Source organism: Heterodontus francisci, chromosome 34, assembly GCF_036365525.1.
Source record: "Heterodontus francisci isolate sHetFra1 chromosome 34, sHetFra1.hap1, whole genome shotgun sequence".
NCBI classification, from domain to species: domain Eukaryota; kingdom Metazoa; phylum Chordata; class Chondrichthyes; order Heterodontiformes; family Heterodontidae; genus Heterodontus; species Heterodontus francisci.
This window is the reverse complement of record NC_090404.1, coordinates 10,907,568-10,921,404: the sequence shown is the minus strand read 5'-3', so window position 1 is coordinate 10,921,404 and position 13,837 is coordinate 10,907,568.

Here is a 13,837-nt window from a genome sequence, read left to right as displayed (position 1 = left end):
GGAAGGAGTGTCAGTATGAAATTGAAGGGAGGGGGAAGGAGTGTCGGTATAAAATTGGAGGGAGCGGGAAGGAGTGTCAGTATGAAATTGGAGGGAGGGGGAAGGAGTGTCAGTATGAAATTGGAGGGAGGGGGAAGGAGTGTCAGTATGAAATTGAAGGGAGGGGGAAGAAGTGTCAGCATGAAATTAGAGGGAGTGGGGGAAGGACTTGTTGGCCAGGGGCTGCAAGAAACACAGAATCTGTTCCAAACTGCTGGGATTGTTTGACCTGTGGTAACCTGGAGTTCGGACACTGGCCTGTGCTGGTAAAAACCAGTTTGAACTAATAACTTTATGGGACAAGACAAAGAACAGGACACAGGAAAAGGGCCTTATTTGGACATGGTGAGATTCCGGGGTCTTTGGGCCTGGGCCAAATAAGAGAAGCTGTGAATGAGGTGAGCAAGCTTAAACCAACCGGAAAGACACAGCTCAGATTTGCAGAGATAAGCAACAGGATAAGAATAGAGCTTTTTGGGCATAGAGCCAGTGAAAACTCCAGAGATCAAACATTGAGGAAGCGGAAGACCCTGCGTGAGCGACGCGGCGATGATATAGAAGAGAGAGAGAGAACGGAACACCTGGCCAGCGTTAACTCTCCGTTTTTCAGGTAATATCCTTAGTATTCTGTGACTAGGTCAGCGAAAGGTCAGAGAAACCTAGTGGCTGTGCTTATGAATTCAACTAGTTTTGTTATTAACAATATAACTCAGTGGGAGTTGTATGTTTTTGTCTAACTAAGTGTATAAGCTTTATTCTTACATTGTACAACAACGTGAATAAAGTAAATTGATAGTTAAAGAAAGGACTGAGTTCCTCCTCTTTGTACTAAGCCAGTAACTGTAGCTGTGAATTAAGCTGGAGGGTGGCTCTCTTGAAATCTGATATCCCAAATACTCAAGCTGAGCCTGACGGCCAGGATCAACTGGGTATAGGGAATAAAGGGCACAAGGGGGAGTTGTCTCCGCACCACGGTGAACATAATTGGCGTCCCTGGGTGGGCTCGAGGATAAATCTCTCCGTTGAATCAGCGGAGACTCGAGCCGAACCGAATTGGCAAAGTACAGAGAGAACAGGAACTTAGGGGTTAATTTGTAGCCACTAACATAAGATGACGAAAGAAAGGGAATCTCCAAACCTTGCAGACTCGGATTGTTTTGATTGGAAAGGATTCCTCCAAAAATACGTAATAGCGAAGTGGCTGCAATACGGAGCGTATGCTGGTCACACTAGCGATAAGGGAAAACCTGTAGGGGAAGCCCTTTGGAAGACTGCACAAGCAAAGATGTCAGCTCGGAAATTTAAAAAGATACAGAAGTCAGTAGCTATCAGCTGCTTACTTGAGGAATGGATAGAATGCCAACAGCAGGCTAAAAATGAGCAGAACAGACTTGAGGAGGAGATTTAAAAACTCCGTGAGGAGACAGCCCACCTTAGTGAAAAAGTAACTGATTTGCAGGGACAGAGAAGTGCGGATTTGATGCATATGAACCAATATCAGTTACAGTGTGAGAAACAAGTTACGGAAAAAAGTAGGCGAGAGGAAGAAGCCCAAGCAGCTAAAGCTGAGGTGGAAGGATGGAAACAACAATGTAGTGATTTAAAAACTGCCATCAATGTGATTCAGAGAGCAGCTCAGGAAAAGAGAAGTAATACAGCTGATCACACAAAGTGGTCAAAAATACATAGTGAGACTGCAAGAGCAGCTAGCCACGCAGAGAGGTATAATCTGTGCTTTTGCACCCGAAGGAAGTGAGGAGAATGGTGAAGGGGACATAGATTGGAATGAGTTAGCAGACGAAGTGGCTCGATACGGCCATGATGATGGAGACCCTCTACCCAAGGATCCTCCGCCAGCATATGAGCCAGAGCCAAAGGAGCCATTGGCCCCCATGGCCCCCCTTGTGACCACTAGGGCAGCGATAGGGGCAGATGTTCAGGTGGCAGCTGACCCGCGTATGACATATTCCACTCCAATGGGGGTACAGCAATTGAGGGATATTGTGAAAGATATTGGGACGTGCGCACCCGGGGATGATCTTAGGGAGCTGTTCCAAGCGGTCAGTCAACAGAGAGGAATACACGGCTTAGATGATGCTGAAGAAAGAAAATTAATTATAATGTGCCTACTCCCACACATACACTCCGCCCTACCGGAGGAACAAAAACTCGGTAGAGGCTCAAATGAGGATTTAAAAGAACAAGTATTAAATGTCATGGGTGCTAATAGAGGGGACCCAGTGGAGGCGCTAACAAAATGTTATCAAAGAAAAGGTGAACACCCTGTCGCATTTGTAGCTCACATCTGGGCGGTGTTTCAAGGGGTATATGGTGTGAACCTAGATAGAGCCAATCCAACGCCAGAGATTAGAAACCGATGGCTGAGAACCCTGGTGTCGCATGGCACTGAGGAGTCAAGAAGGGCACTAGATCAATTTGATCCCTCTGATGACACACACACAGAGGCTTGGGTACTCAGGAGGATGGTTAGAGCATGGGAGAAGGAAACAACAAAATTCTCCAAGGCCCCTGGGGGAAAGGCGATGCCTGTAAAAGATCAGACAATAACCTGGAGAAATGAAGGGAGGGGAACTACACAAGGGGCACCCCACCCAGCCTTTCAGACAGGAGGAAGGGGTAGAGGCATTGGGAGAGGATCCGTCCTAGGAACAGGGAGAATTCCGAGCGGGCCGACCCACTGCTATAATTGTGGCCAGGAGGGACATTTCAAAAGAGAATGCCCAAACCTGAGACGAGAAAATGTGGGTCGGGGAGGAGGCCAGAACAAACGCCAGAGCCTACCCGTGAAAGGACCAAATAGGTCAAATCCTCAATGTGATATATTAGAGATAGCACCATCTTCGGGGTTGTACCCTGAACCACAATGACGGTCGCAGGCCTCTCCGTTATGGGTGTGTGACACACGGTGGGATAACACAGGGAGACCCCTAGTGAATGGTAGGGTTGGAGACCGCCCTGTCACGTTCCTTTGGGACACTGGAGGATCCCGAACCACCGTAAACACCACCAATGTTAGTAAAGTAAATTGGAAAATTCAAAGTAAACTTGTTTTACATGGATTTACAGGACATTCACAAGTGGGATATGTGAGCGTACTGTTGGAAGTCAGTGTGGGGGACGGAGCAATAGAGCACTCAGTGATTCTCATTGAGTTACCCAGAGAACAAGAATATATATTGGGGTGTGATTACATGGCTAAAGCAGGACTCTGTTTTGACCCTGTTAATTGCACGATTTGGCAAATGCCCTTGGGCAGGGGTAGTACAGATCACACATCCGTCCCGGTGGAGGAATACCAGGATAGGATATGCACGTTCGGGGAACTGTGGACAAGACCAGAAGAAATGAGTAGCGATAGTGAAGTACAACAAATTATCACACGGAATTCAGTAGTATTTGCTCGACATAAACGTGATTGTGGGAAAATGACCGGGAGTGTGTATATACAGGGCCCAGACCCCAAACCACAGAAGCAGTATGGTTTTCCGAAACAGGCAGAAGAGGAGGTAGGAAAGGTGATAGAGTTTGTTGCTACAAGGGGATATTAAGACCGGTAGCCTCCACTAAGAACTCACCGATTTGGCCGGTGAGGAAACCGGATGGTAGCTGGCGACTAACGATAGACTATCGAGAATTAAATAAGGTAACCCCGTTAATGGCCCCCACCGTAGCAACTAGCCCAGAGACGGTAGTTAAACAAAATGAGGATGCACAGTGGTTCACTGTTTTAGACATAAGTAACGGGTTTTGGTCTATTCCATTGGAGAAAGAATGCCAATATAAATTTGCGTTTACCTTCCAAGGACAACAATATACATGGACCGCCCTGCCACAGGGATTTCATAATTCCCGTCTATATTTCACCAACGTCTAAGGGAAGGGTTAAAAAGGTTCTCAAAGCCTGAATGTCTGGTGCAGTATGTAAACGATTTACTGCTACAAACTGAAACGGAACAGGAACATTATCAGTTACTAAGTGAATTACTACAATTGTTACACGAATTGGGACTAAAAGTAAACCCTAAAAAAGCGCAAGTTATGAAACAGAAGGAACAGATATCAATGTAAACAAAAACTGAAAAAAACAACTGTATATACTAAGTTTTATAACATATCTTTTTGTATGTAACAGTATTGCACACTCATTGGGGGACAATGACATTCTCAGGAATGGTTCACAGAGAAGGGAAACTTGATGATCCTAAAATAAGTATCTTTGGATCATGAGGGGGGAGATGTTGGCCAGGGGCTGCAAGAAACACATAATCAGTTACAAACTGCTGGGATTGTTTGACCTGTAGTAACCTGGAGCTCAGACACTGGCCTGTGCTGGTAAAAACCAGTTTGAACTAATAACTTTATGGGACAAGACAAAGAACAGGACACAGGAAAAGGGCCTTATTTGGACATGGTGAGATACCGGGGTCTTTGGGCCTGGGCCAATTACAAGAAGCTGTGAACGAGGTGAGCAAGCTTAAACCAACCGGAAAGACACAGCTCAGATTTGCAGAGATAAGCAACAGGATAAGAATAGAGCTTTTTGGGCATAGAGCCAGTGAAAACTCCAGAGATCAAACATTGAGGAAGCGGAAGACCCTGCGTGAGCGACGCGGCGATGATATAGAAGAGAGAGAGAGAGAGAGAACGGAACACCTGGCCAGCGTTAACTCTCCGTTTTTCAGGTAATATCCTTAGTATTCTGTGACTAGGTCAGCGAAAGGTCAGAGAAACCTAGTGGCTGTGCTTATGAATTCAACTAGTTTTGTTATTAACAATATAACTCAGTGGGAGTTGTATGTTTTTGTCTAACTAAGTGTATAAGCTTCATTCTTACATTGTACAACAACGTGAATAAAGTAAATTGATAGTTAAAGAAAGGACTGAGTTCCTCCTCTTTGTACTAAGCCAGTAACTGTAGCTGTGGATTAAGCTGGAGGGTGGCTCTCTTGAAATCCGATATCCCAAATACTCAAGCTGAGCCTGACGGCCAGAATCAACTGGGTATAGGGAATAAAGGGGACAATCAAGGGGACTCCGCACCACGGTTAACAGTCAGTATGAAATTGGAGGGAGTGGGGGGAGGTGTGTCAGTATGAAATTGGAGGGAGTGGGGGGAGGTGTGTCAGTATGAAATTGGAGGGACTGGGGAAAGGTGAGTCAGTATGAAATTGGAGGGACTGGGGGAAGGAGTGTCAGTCTGAAATTGGAGAGAGTGGGGGAAGGTGAGTCAGTATGAAATTGGAGGGAGTGGGGGAAGGTGAGTCAGTATGAAATTGGAGGGAGTGGGGGAAGGAGTGTCAGTATAAAATTGGAGGGACTGGGGGAAGGTGAGTCAGTATGAAATTGGAGGGACTGGGGGAAGGAGTGTCAGTATAAAATTGGAGGGAGTGGGGGAAGGTGAGTCAGTATGAAATTGGAGGGAGTGGGGGAAGGTGAGTCAGTATGAAATTGGAGGGACTGGGGGAAGGAGTGTCAGTCTGAAATTGGAGGGACTGGGGGAAGGAGAGTCAGTGTGAAATTGGATGGAGTGGGGGAAGGAGTGTCAGTATGAAATTGGAGGGAGGATCGGAAGGAGTGTCAGTATGAAATTGGAGGGAGTGGGGGAAGGTGAGTCAGTATGAAATTGGAGGGAGTGGGGGAAGGAGTGTCAGTATAAAATTGGAGGGACTGGGGGAAGGTGAGTCAGTATGAAATTGGAGGGACTGGGGGAAGGAGTGTCAGTATAAAATTGGAGGGAGTGGGGGAAGGTGAGTCAGTATGAAATTGGAGGGAGTGGGGGAAGGTGAGTCAGTATGAAATTGGAGGGACTGGGGGAAGGAGTGTCAGTCTGAAATTGGATGGAGTGGGGGAAGGAGAGTCAGTATGAAATTGGATGGAGTGGGGGAAGGAGTGTCAGTATGAAATTGGATGGAGTGGGGGAAGGAGTGTCAGTGTGAAATTGAGGGAGTGGGGGAAGGAGTGTCAGTATGAAATTGGATGGAGTGGAGGAAGGAGAGTCAGTGTGAAATTGGATGGAGTGGGGGAAGGAGAGTCAGTGTGAAATTGAGGGAGTGGGGGAAGGAGAGTCAGTGTGAAATTGAGGGAGTGGGGGAAGGAGTGTCAGTATGAAATTGAGGGAGTGGGGGAAGGAGTGTCAGTATGAAATTGAGGGAGTGGGGGAAGGAGTGTCAGTATGAAATTGAGGGAGTGGGGGAAGGAGTGTCAGTATGAAATTGAGGGAGTGGGGGAAGGAGTGTCAGTATGAAATTGGAGGGAGGATCGGAGGAGTGTCAGTATGAAATTGGAGGGAGGGTGAAGGAGTGTCAATATGAAATTGGATGGAGTGGGGGAAGGAGTGTCAGTATGAAATTGGATGGAGTGGGGGAAGGAGTGTCAGTGTGAAATTGAGGGAGTGGGGGAAGGAGTGTCAGTATGAAATTGGATGGAGTGGAGGAAGGAGAGTCAGTGTGAAATTGGATGGAGTGGGGGAAGGAGAGTCAGTGTGAAATTGAGGGAGTGGGGGAAGGAGAGTCAGTGTGAAATTGAGGGAGTGGGGGAAGGAGTGTCAGTATGAAATTGAGGGAGTGGGGGAAGGAGTGTCAGTATGAAATTGAGGGAGTGGGGGAAGGAGTGTCAGTATGAAATTGAGGGAGTGGGGGAAGGAGTGTCAGTATGAAATTGAGGGAGTGGGGGAAGGAGTGTCAGTATGAAATTGGAGGGAGAATCGGAGGAGTGTCAGTATGAAATTGGAGGGAGGGTGAAGGAGTGTCAATATGAAATTGGATGGAGTGGGGGAAGGAGAGTCAGTATGAAATTGGAGGGAGTGGGGGAAGGAGAGTCAGTATGAAATTGGATGGAGTAGGGGAAGGAGTGTCAATATGAAATTGGAGGGAGTGGGGGAAGGAGTGTCAATATGAAATTGGAGGGAGTGGGGGAAGGAGTGTCAGTGTGAAATTGGAGGGAGTGGGGGAAGGAGTGTCAATATGAAATTGGAGGGAGTGGGGGAAGGAGAGTCAGTGTGAAATTGGAGGGAGTGGGGGAAGGAGTGTCAGTGTGAAATTGGAGGGAGTGGGGGAAGGAGTGTCAGTGTGAAATTGTAGGGAGTGGGGGAAAGAGAGTCAGTATGAAATTGTAGGGAGTGGGGGAAGGAGTGTCAGTGTGAAATTGGAGGGAGTGGGGGAAGGAGTGTCAGTGTGAAATTGGAGGGAGTGGGGGAAGGAGTGTCAGTATGAAATTGGATGGAGTGGGGGAAGGAGAGTCAGTATGAAATTGGATGGAGTGGGGGAAGGAGAGTCAGTATGAAATTGGATGGAGTGGGGGAAGGAGTGTCAGTGTGAAATTGGATGGAGTGGGGGAAGGAGTGTCAGTATGAAATTGGAGGGACTGGGGGAAGGTGAGTCAGTATGAAATTGGAGGGACTGGGGGAAGGTGAGTCAGTATGAAATTGGAGGGACTGGGGGAAGGTGAGTCAGTATGAAATTGGAGGGACTGGGGGAAGGTGAGTCAGTATGAAATTGGAGGGACTGGGGGAAGGAGTGTCAGTATGAAATTGGAGGGACTGGGGGAAGGTGAGTCAGTATGAAATTGGAGGGACTGGGGGAAGGTGAGTCAGTATGAAATTGGAGGGACTGGGGGAAGGAGTGTCAGTATAAAATTGGAGGGAGTGGGGGAAGGTGAGTCAGTATGAAATTGGAGGAAGGTGAGTCAGTATGAAATTGGAGGGACTGGGGGAAGGAGTGTCAGTATGAAATTGGATGGAGTGGGGGAAGGAGTGTCAGTATGAAATTGGATGGAGTGGGGGAAGGAGTGTCAGTATGAAATTGGATGGAGTGGGGGAAGGAGTGTCAGTATGAAATTGGATGGAGTGGGGGAAGGAGTGTCAGTGTGAAATTGAGGGAGTGGGGGAAGGAGTGTCAGTATGAAATTGGATGGAGTGGGGGAAGGAGAGTCAGTGTGAAATTGGATGGAGTGGGGGAAGGAGAGTCAGTGTGAAATTGAGGGAGTGGGGGAAGGAGTGTCAGTATGAAATTGAGGGAGTGGGGGAAGGAGTGTCAGTATGAAATTGAGGGAGTGGGGGAAGGAGTGTCAGTATGAAATTGAGGGAGTGGGGTAAGGAGTGTCAGTATGAAATTGAGGGAGTGGGGGAAGGAGTGTCAGTATGAAATTGAGGGAGTGGGGGAAGGAGTGTCAGTATGAAATTGATGGAGTGGGGGAAGGAGAGTCAGTATGAAATTGGATGGAGTGGGGGAAGGAGAGTCAGTATGAAATTGGAGGGAGTGGGGGAAGGAGAGTCAGTATGAAATTGGATGGAGTAGGGGAAGGAGTGTCAATATGAAATTGGAGGGAGTGGGGGAAGGAGTGTCAATATGAAATTGGAGGGAGTGGGGGAAGGAGTGTCAGTGTGAAATTGGAGGGAGTGGGGGAAGGAGTGTCAATATGAAATTGGAGGGAGTGGGGGAAGGAGAGTCAGTGTGAAATTGGAGGGAGTGGGGGAAGGAGTGTCAGTGTGAAATTGGAGGGAGTGGGGGAAGGAGTGTCAGTGTGAAATTGTAGGGAGTGGGGGAAAGAGAGTCAGTATGAAATTGTAGGGAGTGGGGGAAGGAGTGTCAGTGTGAAATTGGAGGGAGTGGGGGAAGGAGTGTCAGTGTGAAATTGGAGGGAGTGGGGGAAGGAGTGTCAGTATGAAATTGGATGGAGTGGGGGAAGGAGAGTCAGTATGAAATTGGATGGAGTGGGGGAAGGAGAGTCAGTATGAAATTGGATGGAGTGGGGGAAGGAGTGTCAGTGTGAAATTGGATGGAGTGGGGGAAGGAGTGTCAGTATGAAATTGGAGGGACTGGGGGAAGGTGAGTCAGTATGAAATTGGAGGGACTGGGGGAAGGTGAGTCAGTATGAAATTGGAGGGACTGGGGGAAGGTGAGTCAGTATGAAATTGGAGGGACTGGGGGAAGGTGAGTCAGTATGAAATTGGAGGGACTGGGGGAAGGAGTGTCAGTATGAAATTGGAGGGACTGGGGGAAGGTGAGTCAGTATGAAATTGGAGGGACTGGGGGAAGGTGAGTCAGTATGAAATTGGAGGGACTGGGGGAAGGAGTGTCAGTATAAAATTGGAGGGAGTGGGGGAAGGTGAGTCAGTATGAAATTGGAGGAAGGTGAGTCAGTATGAAATTGGAGGGACTGGGGGAAGGAGTGTCAGTCTGAAATTGGAGGGACTGGGGGAAGGAGTGTCAGTATGAAATTGGATGGAGTGGGGGAAGGAGTGTCAGTATGAAATTGGATGGAGTGGGGGAAGGAGTGTCAGTATGAAATTGGATGGAGTGGGGGAAGGAGTGTCAGTGTGAAATTGAGGGAGTGGGGGAAGGAGTGTCAGTATGAAATTGGATGGAGTGGGGGAAGGAGAGTCAGTGTGAAATTGGATGGAGTGGGGGAAGGAGAGTCAGTGTGAAATTGAGGGAGTGGGGGAAGGAGTGTCAGTATGAAATTGAGGGAGTGGGGGAAGGAGTGTCAGTATGAAATTGAGGGAGTGGGGGAAGGAGTGTCAGTATGAAATTGAGGGAGTGGGGTAAGGAGTGTCAGTATGAAATTGAGGGAGTGGGGGAAGGAGTGTCAGTATGAAATTGAGGGAGTGGGGGAAGGAGTGTCAGTATGAAATTGAGGGAGTGGGGGAAGGAGTGTCAGTATGAAATTGAGGGAGTGGGGGAAGGAGTGTCAGTATGAAATTGAGGGAGTGGGGGAAGGAGTGTCAGTATGAAATTGGAGGGAGGGTGAAGGAGTGTCAATATGAAATTGGATGGAGTGGGGGAAGGAGAGTCAGTATGAAATTGGAGGGAGTGGGGGAAGGAGAGTCAGTATGAAATTGGATGGAGTGGGGGAAGGAGTGTCAATATGAAATTGGAGGGAGTGGGGGAAGGAGTGTCAGTGTGAAATTGGAGGGAGTGGGGGAAGGAGTGTCAATATGAAATTGGAGGGAGTGGGGGAAGGAGTGTCAATGTGAAATTGGAGGGAGTGGGGGAAGGAGTGTCAATGTGAAATTGGAGGGAGTGGGGGAAGGAGTGTCAGTGTGAAATTGGAGGGAGTGGGGGAAGGAGTGTCAGTGTGAAATTGGAGGGAGTGGGGGAAGGAGTGTCAGTGTGAAATTGGAGGGAGTGGGGGAAAGAGAGTCAGTATGAAATTGGAGGGAGGGAGAAGGAGTGTGAAATTGGAGGGAGTGGGGGAAGGAGTGTCAGTGTGAAATTGGAGGGAGTGGGGGAAGGAGTGTCAGTGTGAAATTGGAGGGAGTGGGGGAAGGAGAGTCAGTATGAAATTGGAGGGAGTGGGGGAAGGAGTGTCAGTGTGAAATTGGAGGGAGTGGGGGAAGGAGTGTCAGTGTGAAATTGGAGGGAGTGGGGGAAGGAGTGTCAATATGAAATTGGAGGGAGTGGGGGAAGGAGTGTCAGTGTCAAATTGGAGGGAGTGGGGGAAGGAGAGTCAGTGTGAAATTGGAGGGAGTGGGGGAAGGAGTGTCAGTGTGAAATTGGAGGGAGTGGGGGAAGGAGTGTCAGTGTGAAATTGGAGGGAGTGGGGGAAGGAGAGTCAGTGTGAAATTGGAGGGAGTGGGGGAAGGAGAGTCAGTATGAAATTGGAGGGAGGGAGAAGGAGTGTCAGTGTGAAATTGGAGGTGGGGGGGGAAGGATCCACCTTGAACTGAGGATGAAGAAAAGACAACATTGGTCACAAGACTGCTGCGGTCACTGTACTTGAGTTGGAACTCTGATCAGAGTTGACTCGGATTAATATTCCTATCTTTTTCCTTCTGAAAATCTCATGCTATATCAGTTTTCTACAGCCTTACAAACACTTCATCAATTCCAAGTCACAACTGACAGTTGTTATCCGAGACTCTTAAATCTCTCACTGTGTATTGTTGAAAAAGAATAGGATCAAACTGATCCTAAACCATCTTTTCTTTAATTCAATTCTTTGCATGTATATTTCCACAGTGACGGTTCAATGTGTGTTAATAGATGACTTTATCCATCTGGTTAAGTCACTCTGATCCTCCATTATGCTGGTTTCCTAACTACAATTTGCTCCAATCAGTTAATTTCAGATAACTAGAAGCCCCCTGTTCTGTATTTCTCTATTTGTAATTAATTTTACAAACACCAGGGTCCCAGATGAGACCCCTGCGGAATTCTTCTTTTTTCTATTAACAAACCACTTCTAACTTCCAGTTGGTCACTTTAACATTAAAGGAAAACCAGTTGAATTTAATATTTAATTGAAACCAATTCACAACCATTCACCACTCCAATGATCAACAGAAAAAGCAAACCTTACATTAAAAACATTTGATTTCAGTTCAGTGGGTTCTGATTCTCACTTTACAAGCTGGAAGTGACATCAGTGATGGAGTTACAAAAATACCCAGTTTATTTCCAGAGTGCAGTCTGAGACTCGGGCCTGGAGTTTCCTCTCATCATCACAATCTCACTTCCACCCAAATCTACAGCATCTTTTAAGCTTCGTAAACTGTTTGTGCCCAGACTACAGCCGTACAACCCTCAGAACTCTGCATTCCTCCAATACTGGCCTCTTACACATCCCTCACTCTCTCTGTTCCATTGGCTGTGCCTTCAGTCATTGGTCCTATACTCTGGAATTCTCTCCCTATACCTCTCTGCCAGTCCACATCTCTCCTCCTTTAAGACCCTCCTAAAAACCTACATCTCTGACCAAACTTTTAGTCAGCCGTCCTAATATCCCCTTCTTTAGCTCAGTGTTAATTTTTGTCTGATTTTTCAGTTTAAGCTTCTGAGATGCACCTTGGGACACTTTCCTACCTTAAAGGTGCAATGTAGATGACAGTTGTTTTTAAAATCACATTATAACAGACTGGGGAAGCTGGTATTAAAATATCTGGGTACACTGAGTTAGGCTACAGATCAGCCATGATCTCATTGAATGGCAGAACAGGCTCGAGGAGCTAAATGTTCCAATGTCCCGAATAAACTTGGACTCAAACACAGTTGATGAATGAAAAGTCATGGGAGAACTGGGGAGAAGGCAGTGCAAGAGGAAACCAGCACTTGAGCAGAGTTAGAGAGTGGGGGAAGTCTGGGGAGAAATTTCAGAGGAACTGGAGTTGGCCATTCAGCCCATCGAGCCTACTACACCATTCAATTAGATCCTGGCTGATCGATTAATTAACAGAAACAAACCCCAACTACCAGAATGAACATGGTTCCGTCCTGGATGTGATTAACAGCAACAAAAACAGCAGAATCCAACACCTGCAGTCACTTGTGAACTCGCTGGTGTCTCTGCAGGTGGTTGACTGAGTGAATCCCTTCCCACACATGGAGCAGGTGAACGGTCTCTCCCCAGTGTTAACTCGCTGGTGTGTCAGAAGGTTGGACGATCGCTTAAATCCCTGCCCACAAATGGAGCCTTTCCCTAGTGTGATTGGGTCGATGTGTTTCCAGCTCAGATGGGTAATTGAATCTCTTCCCACAGTCCCCACATTTGCACGGTTTCTCCATGGTGTGGGTATACTTGTATCTCCAGATTGGATGATCAGTTGAAGCCTTGTCCACACAGACAATGTGTATGGTTTCTCACCACTGTGAATGTTACAACGTTTTTCAGGCTATGTAACTGGTTAAAGCTACTTCCACAGTTAGTGCTCTGGAACACTCTCACTCAGGTGTGTGTGTCTCGGTGCTTTTCCAGTCACACTGACGTTTGAAATCTTTTCCCAAAGACAGAACAGACAAACATTTATTCTTCCACATTCAAAGGTCGATGATATTCCGATCCTGATGAATAGAGTGACTCTATCAGATCTTGATGTGATCTTTGGTTTGAGTTTCCTGTCTGCAAATCCTCCCCTTCCCCTGTAAAAGCATTTTACAAAAGCCATCACTGTCAGTACAAGATTAAAAATTCTGAACAGGCAATTCTAGGTTTTATGGAACATTTTTTCCTCTCTTGTTCCCACAAAGCTGTAAATCCCCGTCCCACACACTCTCCCTCCCGCCTGTGCTGAAATCCAAACCCATCGCATCATCTGCACCATTTCTTTCCCCCATTGCCAGTTTTCTCCCTCCCTCTACTCTGACTGGGTTCAGTTCTCCAGCCCCTGTGTGCAGAGTGAGAATCAAATCAGTCAATGATTTTCTCTCCTGGTCACTGGGATCTTGAAGCCCCGCCCACTCATGTGTCGTCACCAAGATGGCCGTGCATGCGCTCTGCACCCTGCTCAAACAAGATGGCGGCCATTTAACTGGGCCTCTTCCCGGGAAAAAGCCCCGGAACTGCGAACGCGGGACCTGGAGGTTCTTATTTGCGGCTTTCAGCCTACACCAGGTGTTTCTGAAGGCTCTCCGCCCGACATTCCTCCCTGCGCCCGGCCGACACTCACCCGCTTCAAAAGCACCTCCTTCTCTCGCACAGTTCGAATCAAAGTGACAGTGCGCATGCTCCAGATGTAGACCAACACTGCGCCTGCGTACTGGGCTCCTCTGGTGTGAATTTCACAGAATGGTTCAGCCCAGGAAATGACTGTGATGGATATTCTACAAAGACAGTCCTGAGTCTTTCAGTGCCGTCAACTATCTATCTATGATTCTGCCAATTTAAGATAGGCGCTATCTCACTGAAAGTAAACCCACTTAAAATAAGTTGGTGAAAATTTGCACTAAATATCCTATAGAGGAGTTTATAGGATCCTGTTAACTGCTGGTACAATTATACAACAGACATTTGATCCCCAGATAAAGGAGGACCTGCATCGTGTTTCCAGGAATTCACTGTTTTA